We start from the raw sequence: 18,792 nt of genomic DNA, 5'->3' as shown, positions 1-18,792 counted from the left end.
TTTCCTATACACACATATATATGATAAAGTTTAATTTATAAGTTAGTTCCAGTAAGAGATTAATAATAAAACAGGACCAGGAGCCCTGGGTGGCGCAGCAGTTTAGCGCCTGCCTTTGGCCCAGGGCGCGATCCTGGAGACCCGGGATCGAATCCCATGTCGGGCTCCTGGTGCATGGAGCCTGCTTCTCCCTCTGCCTATGTCTCTGCCTCTCTCTCTCTCTTTCTCTCTCTCTCTCTCTGTGACTATCATAAATAAATAAAAAAAAAATTAAAAAAAATTAAAACAGGACCATTATATACTATAAGAAAGATTATGTGACTGTGGTCTCTCTCTCAAAATATCTTATTGTACTGTACTTACCTTTCTTCTTGTGATAGTGTGAGATGATACAATGCTTACATGATGAGATGAAATGAGGTGAATGACATTGGCATTGTGATAGCGGTAGGCTACTATTGACCTTCTAACTATTTGTCAGAAAGAGGAATCCTTTGCTTCTGTGTTGCGGTTGACAGCCACAACTGAAAACTCAGATAAGTGGTGGGGGGCTACTCTATTCATAGGTATTAAACAGAGACATTGCTTCAAAAGTTTGTTGTTTCATTGTTTCCCTGAAAATCGTATGAAATAATCTTCATAAATAAATTAGCATAGTAACTGATGGAAAGGAAATCCTCAACAGAGGTTAGTTTTAAAACAGAGCATTTTGGCTTCTTCCTTCTAGCAAATTACACAAACTTAGTGACTTAGAACAACCCAAATTTACTACCTTACAGTTCGATAGGTCTCGCTGGTCTAAAATCAAGGTGTCTGCAGGGCTGCATTCTTTTCTGAAGGCTCTAGGGGAATCCACTTCTTTGCCTCCATCTTCAAAGCCAGTAATGTTCCAACTCTGTGTCTTTCTTCCATAGTCACATCTCCTTCTTACTCTCTTCTGCCTTCCTCTTTCATTTTTAAGGACCTCTGTGATAGCATTAGGCCCTCCTTGATAATTCAGGACACTCTCTCCATCTCAACTCATCCCACCTCACAGTTAGCACCTGTGGTGGGTTAAATAATGCCCCCTAAAAGATTTCCACATCCTAATCCTTGGAACTTATAAATGTTAACCATCTTTGACAAAAAAAAGGACTTTATGGATACAATTCAATTAACTGTCATGAAAGGAAAGATTATCCTGTATTATCAGAGTAGCCTCTAAAACAGGCTCATATGAGTACTTCTAAAAAAGAAGCGGAAGGAAATAAAATGCATAGAGGAGAAGGCAAGGTGACTACAGAGGCAGAGATTTTAATGATGTAGACACAAGCCAAGGAATATTAACAACCACCAGAATCTGGGAGAGGCAAGGAACAGATTCTCCCTTAAAGCTTTGACGGAAGTTCAAGACTGTCCTCATCTGGGCTTTAACCCAGTGAAACTGATTTTAGAGCTCTGGCCTTCAGATATGTGTGATAATTAATTTCTGTTGTTTGAAGCCACCAAGTTTATGGTAACTTATTATAGCAGCAATAAGAAACTTATACTGCAACCGTAACTCGCCCTGCAACCTCAATTCTCTTTTGTCATGTGATATAACATGGTCCCAGGTTTTGAAGATTAGGACATGGACAACTTTGTGGGATCATTATTCTGCCTATCGCACTCCTTTAACCCATCAGTTCCATAAATACATTCCAACCATTTTTACATAACACATTGCACCATGGCTCTTCCTTTTAAATGCTATTGCTTAGTGGTTGAGAGTGTTGGTTCTAGAGTGTAACCTCCTCAACACCTACTACCTATGTGACCCAGAAAAGTGGCTGAATTTAGGTTTCTCACCAATAAAGTAGAGATAATGTAGTTCCACCTCATAGGATGGTTAACTGATTAAATTATATTATACATGTGAAGTTCTTAAAATGTTGTTTTACGCATACAATTTTACACCACCACCATATAGTATTATTATTATCCTTGTTATCATTATCATCTTTATCACCATCTAGGTAGTAGAAGGAATATGGGTATATCAGTTTTCTATTGCATACAAACAGAAAATAATGGCTTAAAACATAATCATTTCCTGTTTTATAATCATATGGGTCATAAATTTTGGCTGAGCTCATTTGGGCAATTCTTCTGCTGGTCTCATTTGAGCTCAATTGTGTGGCAGCACTTGGCCCAGTAGGTTGCATGGTCCAGCAAAGGCTCGTTCCCATGGGTGTTGGTTGATACTGATGATTATAGCTGCTGCACCTTCGGGGAAATTAGCCCAGACTCCTAAGCATGGAATTCTCAGGAGGCCTATGTGTTGAGGCCTAGGCTCAAAACTCCCAAGTGTTGCTTCTGCTACTTTCTGTTTGTCAGAGCAAGTCTCAGGACAGCCCAAATTCAAGAGTGGCAAAATAGATGCCACCTCTGGATGTGAGGAATAGAAAAGGAACATGCATAAGTGATGGGAGGAATCTGTGGCCATTTCTTGTATCTACTACAATAAGTTTGGGGAAGATGGCCTTGGATCTGAAAAATTGTAAATGCATGACCTTGGGCAAATCTCATAACCTTCAGTACATAACAGCATTTCAAGGCCTATTTATGTGCCAAACGCTATGCTAAAGTCTAGAGATACCAAGAGAGTCTGAGACCTGCTCCCTCCCCTAAAGAAAGTAGTTCATAAAATCAGTGTAATATTTATCTTAAAGAACTAGTGTGAGGACAAAATAGATAATATATAAGAAATATCTAGTATAGTGACTGGTAGTACGTGGCATGTAGTAAGAGCTCAATAATCATGAGCAATCATTATTATCTAATTTTCACAAGAATGGCCAAATTTCACTTATAAATGGGTATGGAAGCTATGTTGTCTGTATTAGTCTGCTTGGGCTGTCATTAACAAAATACCATAGACTGGATGGTTTAAACAATGGAAATTTATTGTTTATAGGTCATAGGTCAGGAGGCTGAGATGTCCAAAGTCAAGGTGCCAGCAAGGCAGGTTTCATTTTGAGGTGTCTATTCTTGGCTTGTAGGAAACTGCTATCTCACTGCATCATCACATGAACTCTTCTTTGGGTATGGATGTGGAAAGAAAGAAGCCATCTTGGGGCTCTCTTCTTATAAGGACACTAATCGCATCTTGAGGGCCCCACCCTCACAAACTCATCTAACCCTAATTACCTACCAAAGGCCTCATCTCCGAATCCCATCACAATGGAGGCTAGGACTTCAACATAGGGATTGGGGTGGGGGTGGGAGGTTGTGCACAAACATTCAGTCCTTAACACCATTCAAAGCTTTCCATCCTTCAGTCCCAGAGGATAAAAAGCCTGCATATGAGGTCTTTAGTGGCTTCAAATTGGCTCCACAGCATCGACTTGGAGCCATCTTTTAAGTAAACATTTATAATCAAAACTAGAAGTTTGCATTCAACCTCAGATTTGTTCTAGAAAGACAACTGAATGCATGGGGTGCAATTACCAGAGCTATAAACACATAATGCACTAATTCACTCTTCAACAAGGACAGGTGTTTAAATGCTTTTCACTGTCCGGGGAGTGGCAAAGCCTGGGTAATAACTTCAGTCTCAGACACAGCTTATTTTTTTTTTTTTTTTGTTCAAAGGCTTATTGCAAATCCTGGGTGTCAGAACCAGGCGGTATGTATGGAAAGAACAGAACTGGGAGTTTGACCACCTGGCTTATAGACCCAGCATTAGCACTAACAAGCTCTGTGACCTAAAGGAAGCTAGCTAACCTCTCATAGCTTCGGTCTTAGTGCACAGTAAATGCAGAAATTGGCTTGGTGTTTTGGTGCTGTGCACCATGATGCCCTGGGGTACCATAGACCAGCAGCAGGAGTAGGAGACTTTGACAGCCCGAGAGCCCTCAACATCTATATCAGCCCAGCTTCCCCCACCTTGTCTGAACCTCACTTGAGTCATTTGAAGAAAGGATCCAGTGGAGGAAAAAAATGTAAATGGTTGGAATGTCAGCAGGCTAGATCAGAGAGTTCGAGCTTTAATGTGCTTACAAACAACTGAGGATCTTGTTGAATTTCAGATTCTGATGCAATAGGTCTGGGATGGGGCATTTCTAAGAAGTTCCTAGATGATGCTGATATTGCCTGTCCCCAGATCATGCTCTGTAGAGGAAGGGACTAGATTACAACATGAATCTTTAAGTCCAAATTTTCATTTACTGAAGAAAAATATTTCCAGTGCGGGTGCATGGGTATCAAATGAAAGAGACAAATGAAGCTTTGTAATCTTAGGGATATTCCAAAGGATCTCATATCCAAAAAGCTTTCCACCAGAAAAAGCAGGTCTGAAATTACATTTGGAGGGACAGGTATGCCTGAATTGACTTAGTTGAAGTCTGTAGGTGCCTCAACCTTCATGTGGAATTCAAAGCAAATCTCTTGGAGGGTTCAGTGCAATTCTATTACCTTTCCCATTGTTCTTTTCATTTTCTCACTCCTCTGCCCTGCCTGTTTCCAGGTGAGATGGGAAATAGAAGGACCAAAATGCCAATAATAAGAAAGGATTTTCTTGCAGTATTTGCAGTCCAGCTGGAATTGGGAAGTAACAGAAAATCTCACGAGCAAAGCAAATCTTGAGGCCATCCAATTTGGCAGAGCCCTGAGTGACTGACTAAGAATCTAATGGGGAGGACACCTAACGGTTCAGGCCTCGTAAGGCTCCCCATCATTCATTTCGATACAGAAGTTTCCAGTCCGTACACTTCCGGTTCTCCAACAAGTTGGGTAATTAGCTTACTATCTGCCTGGTCAGGGAACTCATCTTAACACTATTATGTTCAGAGGCATAAACCTCCCTGATGAACCATATTATTAAAGGTTGCAAAGATAATCCAGAGACAAATAGTGTGCAAAGCCACATGAAAACTGCAAAGATGAATTAAATTACATTCCAGAGACTAAAGAATAAATTGGAAATGAGGCAATTTTTTATTCAAGAAGACTTCCTCTCAGTTCTTTCCAAATGTAAACAGGCGGCTCTCTGCAGAGGATGGGGTCACCCACTGCCTGGGGAAAGCAGCTTGAATTTTATTACCTTGGTGATCCCTGGCAGCATACACACTTCAGGAGGCACACACCCTGTTCCCCTTTACTTTGTCTCATGTGCTGGTTTCCAGCTCTCATAACATTTTAATTAAATTTGGGCTTGTCTTTCTCTCTCACCTTACTCTGCATCAAAGGAGAGGCTTTTCGCATGCTGCCTGGCTGGGGTCCCTGCAATTCTTACATTCCAAAAGCAGGCTGCCTTGCCATACAAGGAGAGCGGCAATTAAATCAAAGCAGAGGTAACCTACAGCTTCTCAGAGAGATAGCTGCACAAAACTTCAATGTGACTTATATATGAAGGTAATGAATTCTATAATGCAAATTTATATACAGGGTCAAATAAGAAATGGCTCTGCATTTGATAGTACACTGGGTATTAGGTAGTTGTCACACAATAAATAATTCATCTGGCATAGTCACTTGCTATGTAAATGATAGTCTATGTATATTAACGCATTTAGCACTTAGAATAAAATGGACAGCTGGGGCCAAATGAATCTCTCTCTGGACATATTACCGTTACTGCTCCCCAGTGAGTTTAACTCTTCACTTCTGAGGATGGTAACGAGGATATTAATTGAATAGGGCACGGGATTCATTTTGATGAAGTCAGGGTTACACAAAAACAAGTGAATAATTTTAATACGCCTTGATGGTATTGCTTTTGGCACAGTTTGGGTTAACAGTAATGACCCACATGTCAATCTGGTTGGGATTCAATGGAATTTGGGAAAATAACAAAGGTTAGCTATTTTCAAGTGACAAACTCTATTTACATTCATTTTCCTTAAATGCCATTTGGCCACATGAAAAATACGTTTAACCTTCTAACCATTGAACCAGATCTCTTGGTTTCTTCCAAAGCAGCTATTTATGGAACCTCCATGTTAACATTTATTATCCATTTGGATACCAAATCTGTGAAAGCAGAAATCATTTTCTCATTTTGCTTCATAATCAAATCATAAAAAAGAAATTTCCCTGTGATGTGTGAAGCTCTGTGAAATTCCCCCCAAGACATGTTTGTTGCTGGTGGTATTAAGCAACATCTCCCCACAGTATGTCTATTTATGTTGGAGTGAGGTATATTTTGAGAAGTCATCAGAACACTGTTTAGCATCAGGATTTAGATGATCGATAGACTGACGTGGCCAAGCAGAGATCTAGTCTAGGGAAATTACACAGGAAGGGAAATGGTAACCCCTGAGAAAGTACTCACCATTACAGAAGCATTTTGGCATTGGAGCCATACTCAGCCCCAGGACCAAAGAGAAAAGTTTGTAGGAGCTGGTATAGTCACAGTTCATCCTGCAAAGGAGAACTGGTAGGATACATCTCAATTTATACAAATGATGAGCAATTTGGGACTGGCTAATCAAAGCCTAAAGTCCACAAGGTAGCAATTAGGAAAGAACAATCTCAAGCAGGCCAAAACTGGAGGAACACAAGCTGAAGCTTGTCAACCACAGGTGTCCATAAAGAGGAAAGATCCAAGGGGAAGGAAGAGCCATTACAGACTCAAACGCTGTTTGGAGTCGCTGGGCTCAGGGAAGGCCTTCCTACTAACGAATCAGACCCACCAAGGAAAATCTCTCTATTGATTCACTTAAAATAGTTGATGCATGACTATAACTACATCTACAGAATCCCTTCAGAGGAACACTTAGAATAGAGCTTGACTGAATAACTAAGGGGTTATGTTATGCCAAAGCATGGCCACCACTGCCCTCCAACTTACACTGCATCCTACCCAGAAACATGCTAGAAATGGAATTCTGGAGACTCTAGTTCAGTGTAGGCAAGTTGCTACATCTAAATGCCATTACAGAGCTAATATAAAAATTTATCTAGATGCAACAACCCTCTAAATGTGTGTCTTCTTCTGGGGAGAATTGAGTAATTATACGAATGGAAGAGTGAATTGTATGAATTATGAATCATATGAATGATTTTATTTACTCATGAGAGACTGAGAGAGAGGTAGAGGGAGAAGCACACTTCCCAAGGAGCAGGGAGCCAGATACAGGACTCAGTCCCAGGACTCTGGGATCGTGACCTGACCCTTAACTGACTGAGCCACTCAGGCACCCAATCTCCACTTTTCTATCTGAATTTGGCCACAAAGTAAACCCTGGCTTTGAGTTCTACCTGGTTCCCTTGCAGAGATCTAACCACAACTTGCCATTAACCCTAGGAACACCTAGGGTGTAAGAGGGTAGTAAGAGTTCTTTCTGGAAATCTCAGAGACAAAAGATAATCCCAACAGAGTTAATAAACTCGAACTTGTCATCACTTGAAAAGGAAATACCATTTGGCTGATTTAAGTAGATTTGAAAACTTAAAATTCAGCCTAATGCTGCCCTCCACTCTTCCCATGTGGAAAGTTATATCATGGAAGTCACAAATGTAAAACACAAAGAATATAAACATATTGAAGAACAATTTATTATTACATTATGAAAATGGAATGAGAAATCCAGAACCCCTTGAATGTCTTGTGAGGAGAATAGACAGGAGGGATGAAAAACACAAAATATGAAAATATATAAAAGAAGTTTTTATTAAAATGGAGGTTATCAAAATTCCACCTACAATCAAGACATTTATATCAGTGACACTGGTGGTAAATATATCTATTTCCTATTTTCATATATAAATACAGAATATACATCTATAACATGGATTTGGTTTTCTTCTGGGGCCTCAGAGCTAGAACTGTAAGTAGAATGGGAGATGAGAATGGCCGGTGTCACCAAAAGAAGGAGACAAAGAGGGACACCTGGGTGGCTCAGCAGTTAAAGTGCCTGCCTTCAGCCCAGAGTGTGATCCTGGAGTCCTGGGATTGAGTCCCACGTTGGGCTCCCTACATGGGGCCTGCTTCTTCCTCTGCCCATGTCTCTGCCTCTCTCTCTCTCTGTTCTCTCATGAATAAATAAATAAAATCTTAAAAAGAAGAAGAAGAAGAAGAAGAAGAAGAAGAAGAAGAAGAAGAAGAAGAAGAAGAAGACGGCAAAGAGAGATAAGATGGGAAAAAGGAGAAACAGAGGAGCAGTGAATGAACAAGGAGAAGACTGAAACAAGGCAAGGGAATGTAAAGGCAAAAGATAAAGAGAAGTCCTTTGGAGGAAGGAAAAAGAAAGAAGGAAATACAAAGATGAGAAGAAAGACAAAGAGGAGTAAGGAGGAAGAGAAAAAAAAAATGTATGATGAAGTTTAAGAGATCCTATGCTAAATCTTAAAATTAATGAGAAAATAATGGGTGGCTCACTGTCCTCCTTAGATCTTTGATCTAATTAGAAAAAAGCCAGAGAGAGTTTTTTGAGCAGCACTGACTCGGGAACAAGGGATACACTTTGCAGTTAAGAGTCGTACTTCTGCAATCCTTCTCCCCCCTTTCTTCTAGTGGCAAAGAGAAATCACACACATCCAACTTCTAGGAAGGCCTTTTCCATTCCTTCTCCAGGTTCTCAATCCACCAGGTGTTGTCCATTTCCTGCACCTTCAACTCCCCGTCTACCAGACCCTTCCTTTCAGCAGCCAAAGCCCACTGTGTCATTTTCCATCTGCCATGTCCCCACATCCCCTCTGGCTATTGCCATGCCTCTCTACTCTTTAGGAAGAAGAGATCAAAGAGTTCTTTAAAAAATACATCCCATCATGTCTCTCTTTCAAAACCCTCCAAGGCTTGCCGTTGTATTCTCAACATCTTTAACATTTGATCTACAAAGTATTGCCTGATCCAGCCCCTACCCACTCTCGCTCACCCACTATGTTTTCACCACATGGACCTTCTTTACGTTCCTAGAACACACCCAGCGACCAGTCCAGTTTGCCTGCACGTGGTCTTCCCTCTGCCCAAAAGTTTGGCCTAGACTTTCATATGCCATTCTTTAACTGAAATGTTACATCCTCAAAGAGGCCTTCCTTTTGACTAGAAAATAAATTATGCTATATCACAGCACCCTCTACTTCTATTACAACTCTTTGAGAATATATATTTTTGTGTGGAGATCGTTGTTGAATGTCTGCCTCTCCCACTAGAGTGTAAGAACGACCCTGTACTTTTTACTTCAGTATCTAAAAAAATAAATAAATAAATAAACTCACTATTCAGCCTAAGAGCAGATCTTATGAGTACAGGAGTAGGTGCTTCTAAGTTTTATCCAGGGATTTTTATGTGGGGAAGCTTAGCAATATCTGGAAAATTCATCATCTAAGTCAAATGTTTTCTGTAAAGGGCCAGATAGTAAATATTTGAAGCTTTGCTGGCTATGGAGTCTCTGTAGCAACCACTCAGCTCTGCCTAGAGGGCGAGAGCAGTCAGAACTAATACGTAAGCAAACAAGCATAGCTGTGTTCCAACAGAACATTATTTAAGAATGCTGAAATTTGAATTTCACATTATTTTCATATCACAAAATACTCTTCTTCTTTGGATTCTTTTTGAAATTTGAAAAATGCAAAAACTATTCTTAGATTAGGGGTCATCCAAAAACAGGCAGAGGGCTGGATTTGGCTTGTGGGATATAGTTTGTTACCCGATTTATGGTATAAACACTTGTCATCTAGTACTCATCTTCCCCTTTCCAACCTATACTTCATTGTAAATAAATGACAAAATAAGAATAACAACAATAACGAGTACTGCTTCTTAGCTCGAGAAAATACTCTGATTACAGTGCATACACACACTCTGTGTGTGTTTCTTCAATGGCCTTCCATTTCCTTAGACTTATGTCCTCCTTCTTTCACAGGCTTTACAAGGCTTCTGCAGGAGTTGGTTGAGCCCATTCCCCCAGTCTGTACACTGGCTATATCGAATATCTTTCCATCCTTGCTCTTCTCACCCTTGCTCAACTCTAGGCCTCCACTGGAGGCTGCTCTTACATTTCTAACCCTGCTCTTCCCAAGCTAGTGGTCACTACTTTTTTGGTGCTAGTTGACTATTCTGTGTTTCTGGATGCCTGTTCTCAGCCCATTTAGCAGACACTCTAGGTTGCATACCCAGTAGCCATTTAGACCACAATGGTCAAAAGACACTGTGTGTAAGAAAAAGTTTTTAGAAAGTATTTCTGAAACATTCAGATTTGAAGAAATAAATCATAGTAAGTTAGAGAGTCCATAGATTTTTTTTTTTCATTTAGAAAGGACTTGGCCAATAAGCTAATGAACGTAAAATCAATTAGAAAACTTAATGCAGATATTATGCGTGTGTGTGTGTGTGTGTGTGTGACTTAAACACTTAGGAGACCTATTGAAGGTTGCAGTGCATACAGTGGTCCTCCTCCCAAGTCCTTCAAGGCCTTTGCACCCATCTCCCAGCTGCTGGAAAGATCGACTGCCACTGGTGCACAGTTGAACCTTCACTAACACTTACCCTCTGCAGGTAGGAACTTCCTCATCCAGGGCTATAAGCCCTGCCCTGTGCAGCCAGGGGTTATGACTATTAGATGCTGGGAGACAAAGGCCTGGCCTTCTGTCTAGTCAGGACCATTTTTAAGGCCATCCAAATTCTGGAATTTCCTCTGGAATATTGTCTGAATCTCAGATGCAATCAAATTGTAGAGAGGCAGTTCTACTTTACTCACTTGCTTAAGAGAATATCTCCAGAGAGTACTTCCCAATGCAATTCTCCCTTCAGAGTGTATTTCCAGGCAGACGAAGCTAAGACAAAGGTTAATTCTGAAAAAAAGTAGAGCATGTATATATATTTTTTATCTACTTGGTTGAAAATTTTATTTCTCAGGAGATGAATAAAACAATATGAGGGAACTGCTAAACTTAGCTTATTTCTGAATATATTTTAAAAAAAGGTAACAGCTTGCTGAAGTAGAAGGTATGAAAACAAGGAAAAAATATCATCTTCCACCAGATATTTTAAATAGTATTTTTTGATACATAAAAACAATAGATATATTCTTTTTTTCTGAAAGCCAAGAATAGGAACAATCCCAATTAAGAATAAAATATATTCAATTAAGATAGGAACAAAGTAGGCTCACAAAGAACTGTGATGAAATTATTTTTATAAACCATAATTTGCATTAGGACAAGAAGAGGATCACACAATAAAGAGACATAAAACTAAACTAAAGGGTTAAGCCTAAGATTAGCTAAAATATGCAAAAGAACGATAAGGGAAACTCAAGTTTTTTTTTTGTAGTTTTAATTTTCCCTCCTAAGCTTTTAAGCTTGAAAACTACAGATTATTCCAATGTTTCCTTTACCAGCTCATTCTCCTTCTACATGTATACAGTTCCTGAAACCTAACTGGTGCTTAATGAAAGAAAGGAAAAAAGCAAAAGAACAAAGGAAGGAAGGGAGGAAGAAAGGAAGGAAGGAAAGGAGAGAGGGAAAGAGGGAGGAGGAAAAAGAAGCTCCAGAGAGAGGAAAGAGAGAAAGAAAGAGGCAAGAAAGAAAGAAACGGAGTAAATACTGTAATTTAAAAAGACAACACAGAGAGAACAACATTGCTTGATCCTATTATGTTTCCATGTTATTAACTTAGGAAAATAATACTTGATATGATGAAATAAATAGTGTCAAAGAGAAACTGAAGTGCAAAAGAGACAGTATAATGGAAAAAAAATTTATTTTGATTCCTTCAGAACTGGGTTCAAATCATAGCTTTATGACTTTGAACAAGTTGTATACAAATATTTTATAAATCTTTTTTAATGACCTGGTGATTATAAAAATTATAAAATACATGAAATGATTGACATTAATCAAAATATTCTTAACTCTACTTTTAGCTAGTTATCACCTATTATCTGTTCATCATTCACCCATCCTATTCATTGCTTGAACTGTTCTGTCTGGTGTGTATCCCCTCCCATGCCTGCCTTAGGATTGGTTAAAATGATGTCTATCCATCAAGACAATTCTTGCCTTTGCTCATGTCTTCTATTTAATATGATGTCTTTCTACTTTTACTTAAATTTTCATTCGTACTCAAGTTAGAGTATTGATATTTTCTCTTGTACCTTAACCCTCAAATCTGCTTCTTCCTCATTTGACATCATCAAATCAGCTAGGAAAGGCTCATACTCATACTAGTATTTCAACAAATATTTATTCATTATATAAACAAGAAAAAATGTAGTAAGTATGCCAACGACATTCAGAGAGTTAAATTCCCTCCTCAAAATTCATATGAGGAACTCAGCACAGATTGTAATATGGTCCATGGACATGCTCAGGCTTATCTAAAAAAAAAAAAATTCTTTTAAAAGATATTCTTAAAATAATAATGTCTAAAATTTTTGTAAAGGCTACAAGTAAGAAAGAAATACATTCTCCCTTTGAAAAACACATCAGATAGAAGTATACCTAATGGTCATCAGCACCCCAGGGGCACTGAATAGCTATCATACATGAAGAAAAACGGATTGTTCTTGTTTCTGCTTATACCTGTGCTAGACAGGTTGATTTTTTGTTTTATTAAGACTATAAATTGTAATTAGCACTTACAAGTATGGGGGGGGGGTATTTGCTTTTATTCTATAAAATGTGACTTAGAAATTCAAGCTACTTACAAAATGAAAACGGATATTAGCTGACCCATGGGCTTTTTATTTAATGGTCAACTTTGGAATTAAAAGAAATAATATATTAATTCAATAATTGTTTGTTGTTGATACATTGTTAGCCGGTTAGGTCTCTAGCAGACATTTAGGCTTAAAGGTCAAGAGCACAGCTTTTAGTCCCCTAGAAAAAATGATGTTCTAAATGATATCTTGATGACCCATAGGAATTAATGCATTTCCTAAGCAAGCCCCTTAGATCACTGTTAGTGTTAGAAACAACCCTAATAATGTATAGCTAGCAGAGCATAAACATTGTAAAGATATGTGTCTTACTTGAAGCACTAAAGGTTAATTAAGAGGGGATGTATTTGCACTAGGAGAAGGAAGCTTTCCTTTAAAAACAGTATTAAGCACTGAATTAGCATAAGATTCCTAAACAATGCCAACACATAATTGAGACCACAAAACAACTTCCTGCTGAAATACTCAGCCCAGAAGAGCATTTCTCAGGCAGTTATGATTCTTCACAACAGGATTTATGAGCTAGGGTCAGTACTCTGAATTATACTAACCAACAACTGGAAGAGACTTCAGGATAATCTAAGGGCAAAGACCTCAGTGTAATAATTACTCCAAACTTTCAACGTGTACAGAATCCAAATAAAAAGCCTAGAAATATATATCATGTAAAGGTGACTGATGCTGGCAAAACCATAGAGTACAGAGTCAGTGAAGTCCAAGCGTGGGAAACTTGACACAATGAAAAGTTATGCCGTTCTAAACTTCCCAAGACCAAGGACCTAGACCATTATGTAGCTGAGCCAATATTTCAGTCCCCTGGCTATTGGATTTCGGTTTGTTCTGTGCTATTAATATAGTCTCCCCATTCATTTCTTGCTTTGCTTGCAGTGTGTGATTTTAATTTATGTACTCCCTTTATCTATTTAAGTCTTGGGTTTCAGACGGGATGTTATGTGTTTTTCTTTTTTCTTTTCTTTTTTTTTTTTTTCATTTACTGTGTTTTTTTATTAGTTTGAGTAAAATTTTATCTCTACTTTTATGACTCCTGTTTTTATTTTATTATTTCTAGGGTTTACATTCTCTACCTCAATAGCCTACTCTTCTGAGATCTTCTAAAGGCAGTTCTTATCAACATAGTCTCACTGAAGTCTAGTGATAATGTTTTATTAAATGTTACATTGAGGCTGAAATTCCCCACAGCAGGTAGCCTGGAATCATTACCAGTCTGAATATTTTCTGTACCAAGATGATAATGATAAACACAAAGCCTCAGTTGGAGGCTTACCACTTATTACTTAATCTACAAACCCCCTGCAGGTATATTTTGGTGTCTTCAAATGCCCACCCAAGGGCTGTACAAAAAGCCTAAGTCTAAAGTACATAAATAGTTTTTAAAAGGTCTCATTATACAACATAAGCTTTTGCTTTAGAGATATTGTGATCTTACTAACAAGAAGCCCAAAGTAACCAAGTATTTGAGAAAAAAAAAGTGCACACCACTAAGTGCCCCTTCTAAGTATTTTGAAAACTCTTCCTAAAATATTTTTCTTATTTCAGCTGAGAACCAAGGAAAATACTTCAAATTGCCGTTTAACGAAATGTTTAGATAAGGACAGTGAAAGAGTTTTTAAAAGAAGGACTGTCTCCAGACATCATAAATTCTGCAAGTCAAGCTGAGCGCTATTCAAGCTATAATGAGGACTGCATGCCAGGCACAATGGGCCAAAGGGCTTGAACATCACCCTCAGCAAAAAGATGCTGAGAACACACATGTACATGAGAGCAGAGCATTTATATTCTTATCGGCACTTAGTGTCTCTAAGCTGCAGAGTCACGTAAAATCCCTTTCTTATAATATCATACAAACTTGCCAGATCTGCTTTCGTTTAAGAAAAAATATATATCAGATAGGCAGATAGGTTTTAAGATCAAAACAAAGAGGTGAGAGAGTCTAACAAAGATGCTGCAAGCCCCCTGTTCTTCCAAACTGATGCCAAGGAGGGTTTAAGATAGCAATCACAAAGCGAAAAATTTAATCAACTGAGAGTTGAAAAACAAATGCTCTCCCCATTTAAATTCCATTTCCAGATGACTATAGGAAGGAGGTTTCAAAAATCACCTTTTTACAAGACAAAGCTTTTTAATTTCCAAGTAAAATATTTATGCTGTTTGAGATATGGCTTGCTTTATAATAATAGCTGAGACACTGCCCTGCTTATCCACAGGGAGTCACAGGGAGTCCTGGGCAAAGCAGTTGATACAAATTGGAGGTGACCTGGGCAAGGATCTGATTGCACACTTTTGGTCCAGTGAGACATGCATTCAAAAGTGCCATGATGGGGCTGGACTGTGCTAAAGGTCGTGCATATCATAAGGAAAAACAAAATGTAGCGCCTGTCCCCAAGGAACTGATGAATTAGAATTTCTTGAAAAAAAGCAAAAGTTAGATATAACTATGATACAAAACAAAAGAGTTTGAAGAAGAGTCGTCTGCTGTGACTGAAGAGATCAAGAAAAGCCTAATGAATGGAAGAAATGGTATTTGATCTGGATATGAAAGCACAAGTGGTACAAAGTTTTGTTTGTGTGTGTGTTTTTAGTTTCTCATATCAACAGCACAAAATATACATTCATGGGAGGAACTTTAGAGAATATAAATAAGCAAAAAGAAGAAAACAAATACTCTAACCCTCAAATATAACCTGTGTTGACATTTTGGTGTACATGCTCAGAATAACTTAGTTACAGCGTTAAAATTTAGTTAACACATGTAACTTAAAACATTCTACTATTAGAACTGATAGAATGGATATGATTGACATGGAGATATGTTCATGATCTATTGTTAAGTGAAGATTGGTTATTTACACATACATGCATATAAATATATAAATTGAATCATACATGCTGTGGTAAAATAAGATTTGTATTATATTTTACATAAATTTTTAAAAAGATTTATTTATTGAAGAGAGAGAGAGCACCAGAAGGAGGGGCAGAAGGAGACAGAATCTGAAGGAGCAGACTCCACACTGAGCATGGGGCCAGAAGTGCGGCTTGATCTCACAACCCTGAGATCTTGACCAGAGCTGAAATCAGGAGTCCGGCACTTAAATGACTGTGTCACCCAGGCACCTCAGATCTGTTAGATTTTAAAATTAACTACATTTCTTCTCCCTTCATCTTTCTTTCTTTCTTTCTTTCTTTCTTTCTTTCTTTCTTTCTTTCTTTCTTTCTTTTTTTTTTTTTTTTTTTGGAAAAGGGCTTTAAAAAACATTTCTAACTTAATAAAATACTTAACAGTTTTTATGCCCTGGTTAGTTAAATAAAAATCAATAAGATAATATCTGCTTCATTACCACAAAGTTGGTGAGCAAATTGAACACTTAGGACAAACCTGGTTTACAACTTCAAGTGAACGGAAGTCTTCTACAATAAACAGTCTTATAACTGTGGTTTCATAGAACAAACATGTTGTCTCAAGGTTATAAGCCAACAATTCCGGAGGGGGGGAAAAAAACTATTAAAGTAGAATTATGAATTTTACACAAAGCCTTTGTCCTTTTTAGTAAACAGAAAGAAACTCAACTTTATGATGACAAGATACAAGAAAAGTATAGATTTAACTTAATATTTATGGTAATGGAATGCAAATATTCTTTAACCTTCTTCCTTATCTTTCTAAACAAAGGGTAATAGCCAAGTCTCTGCTTTGCATTCTCAGAGACTCACAATGTAAACAGATTATTAAAGCCAAAATTTTCCACTAAGCACCATTTGAAAATTACGGCATATGGTTTCAACTATAATTTTAATCAAGACAGAATCAAAGTATTTGGGCCTTTATAATTTACTATTTCCATAATGCATACTGTTGAATAATATAGTGTTTTACTTAACATATAACAAACACATCTATTCCTACCAGGGATTAATATAATATTATTTTAATGGTTGCATTATAGTCCATTCTAGTAATAAATCATACTCTAATTAACAATTATCTTATTGTTAAAAATTGTAAATGTCTCCAATTTTTCATTAATATTAATAATGCTTCTGTGACTATCCTATTATGAAATACTTTTTTATATATGAGCATATATTTTTGCATCTCCTCATAGTTGTTTCAGATAATCACTGAAACGGGGAAACTTTGGCACAAATATGCCCACTTTAAAGGTTATTCTTCAGTATTGTCCAAATGCTTTCCTGAGAATTGTATAAATTTATTCATTATAAATTCCCCAGAAGGATGTTACAGTGCCTATTTTCCCACAACCTTTTAAACACTGGGCACTACCATTTTTCAAAGCTATCTCCCAACTTTCGGATGAAAAGTGGCATTTGATATCGTTCTTTTAAAAAAATTATTTTTTCATGAGAGATACAGACGCAGAGACATAAGCAGAGGGAGAAGCAGGTTCCTTGGAGGGAGCCTGTTGCAGGACAAGATCCCAGGACCTGGGGATCATGGCCTCAGCCGAAGGCAGACACTCAACCACTGAGTCACCCAGGTGTTCCTAATATTGTTCTTAACTACATTTTATTTCTAGTAAGGCTTTGTTCCTTTCAAAGTTATATTTGGGTCATTTTGGGTCATTTTCATTTGCATGTTTTGAGTCATTTGCATTTGCATGTGATTTGCCCATTTTGGGAGCTTGGATTATAGTTTCCCCATATTCAGTGCTTCTCCTCCCTAAGGTGCTTCTCCCCTGGAGAGGGATACATCCCCCCACCAGTGGACTCAGGTGTAGCCACACAAATTGCTCGGCCAAAGAAACTGGAGTGAAAGTAACATGCCTCTTAACTGAAATATTAAGAATTAGCTCTTCATTTAGATTTTATCTTTTCTTCTGCCGTGAGACTGATATCTTAAAGAAAAGCTGTGCCTGGGGAGAAGTGTTCTGGGGGAGAAGCTATTCCTGAGAACAACAACCTTTGTCACTATAAAATGATCATGTAATGTGGTGAGAAGTAAAATTTTATTGCTGTGAGTCAGTGATAGTTTGGGTGACTTGTTTTCTTAGCATAACCTAGACTTTTGTGAATAATTTAAAAACTTGACCCAAAAGTGAGCAATAACAACGACAACAAAATAAGTGACACTTAGTTCAGGGCTGGCAAATGGTCAGCAAATAAATTATTATCAGAGCCTAATGGATGGCGATCCATGTCATGCAATGGTGAAACATTCCTAACTTGGAAGTCAGATTTTGAATCCAGGGAGTGCATTACTTAGTGAAGAACCTGGAAACAGAATGGTACTAGCATGCCTTGGTTACTATTTGATTCATCTAGCAAGAAACTTTAAGAAGGAAATGAATTTTTAAAAGAATTTACCAGCTTGCCACAGAGAAAAGATGGTCTAGAAATACTGAGATCACAGTGTTGTTAGATGCAACTAGTTTTCATCACCAACTAGGGAAAGAAAAGCTGAGAAAGCCTTTGAGTGACAAAGGATAATTAAAATTCAGCTTCATAGCAAGGTGCAAATCAAAATTGTTGAAACTAAATTGGTTGTTAACACCCAGGAAATTCACGTAGAAGAGGCTAGAGGGATGACTTTCCCAAATCCCAGCCTGGTAAATTCAAGTTCCCCATGATTAAGTATATAGTCAAGAACTGAAAACATTGTGGATGTGAATCCTATACATGATGCTAATTGAAAGAAAATAAATGAGAAGCTGAATATGTTTTTGAACTGAATGATCAAAATTGCCAGTGACCTGCCCTCAATGAGACTATGCCTGTTTGGGAATTAAAATAACCCTACTGCACATAATAATTAAGAAAGCTTAAGGAAAATATGTATGGCACAGCAAAGGAATCAATCACCAGAATGAAAAGAACCCATAAAATGGGAGAAAATATTTGTAAACCATATATTTGATAAGGGGCTAATCTCTAAAATATATGAGGAACTCATACAATAACAAAAGAACTAATAACCCAGTAAGGTTTGTTAGGACTTGAATAGACATTTCTCCGAAGATGACATACGAATAGTCAACAGAAATAGTCAATGAGCATTATGAAGAAATGCTCATTGTCACTAAGCATCGGGAAACTTCAAACTGGAACCACAGTAATTTAGTGCCTCAAGCTTATCAAGATAGCTATTAACAAAAAACCTAAACAAAAACAAACAAACAAACCTAAGACAAGT

General features: G+C 37.8%; 1 long non-coding RNA gene across 2 annotated transcripts in view; it reads right to left on the bottom strand.

Annotated features, from left to right (window-relative positions):
• LOC111098361 overlaps positions 1-12,188 on the bottom strand; it is a 68,498-nt gene extending 56,310 nt beyond the window's left edge. For both annotated transcript variants that reach the window (XR_005367462.1, XR_005367461.1), the window contains exon 1: positions 10,662-12,188. This is a non-coding gene — a long non-coding RNA (uncharacterized LOC111098361). The remainder of the gene's footprint in view (positions 1-10,661) is intronic.
• Between the last annotated feature and the right edge of the window lie 6,604 nt (positions 12,189-18,792).

Source organism: Canis lupus, chromosome 12 (genome assembly GCF_011100685.1).
Source record: "Canis lupus familiaris isolate Mischka breed German Shepherd chromosome 12, alternate assembly UU_Cfam_GSD_1.0, whole genome shotgun sequence".
Lineage (NCBI taxonomy): Eukaryota > Metazoa > Chordata > Mammalia > Carnivora > Canidae > Canis > Canis lupus.
Note: the sequence above shows the minus strand (reverse complement) of the source record. Positions and strands in the feature narration are given on the sequence as shown.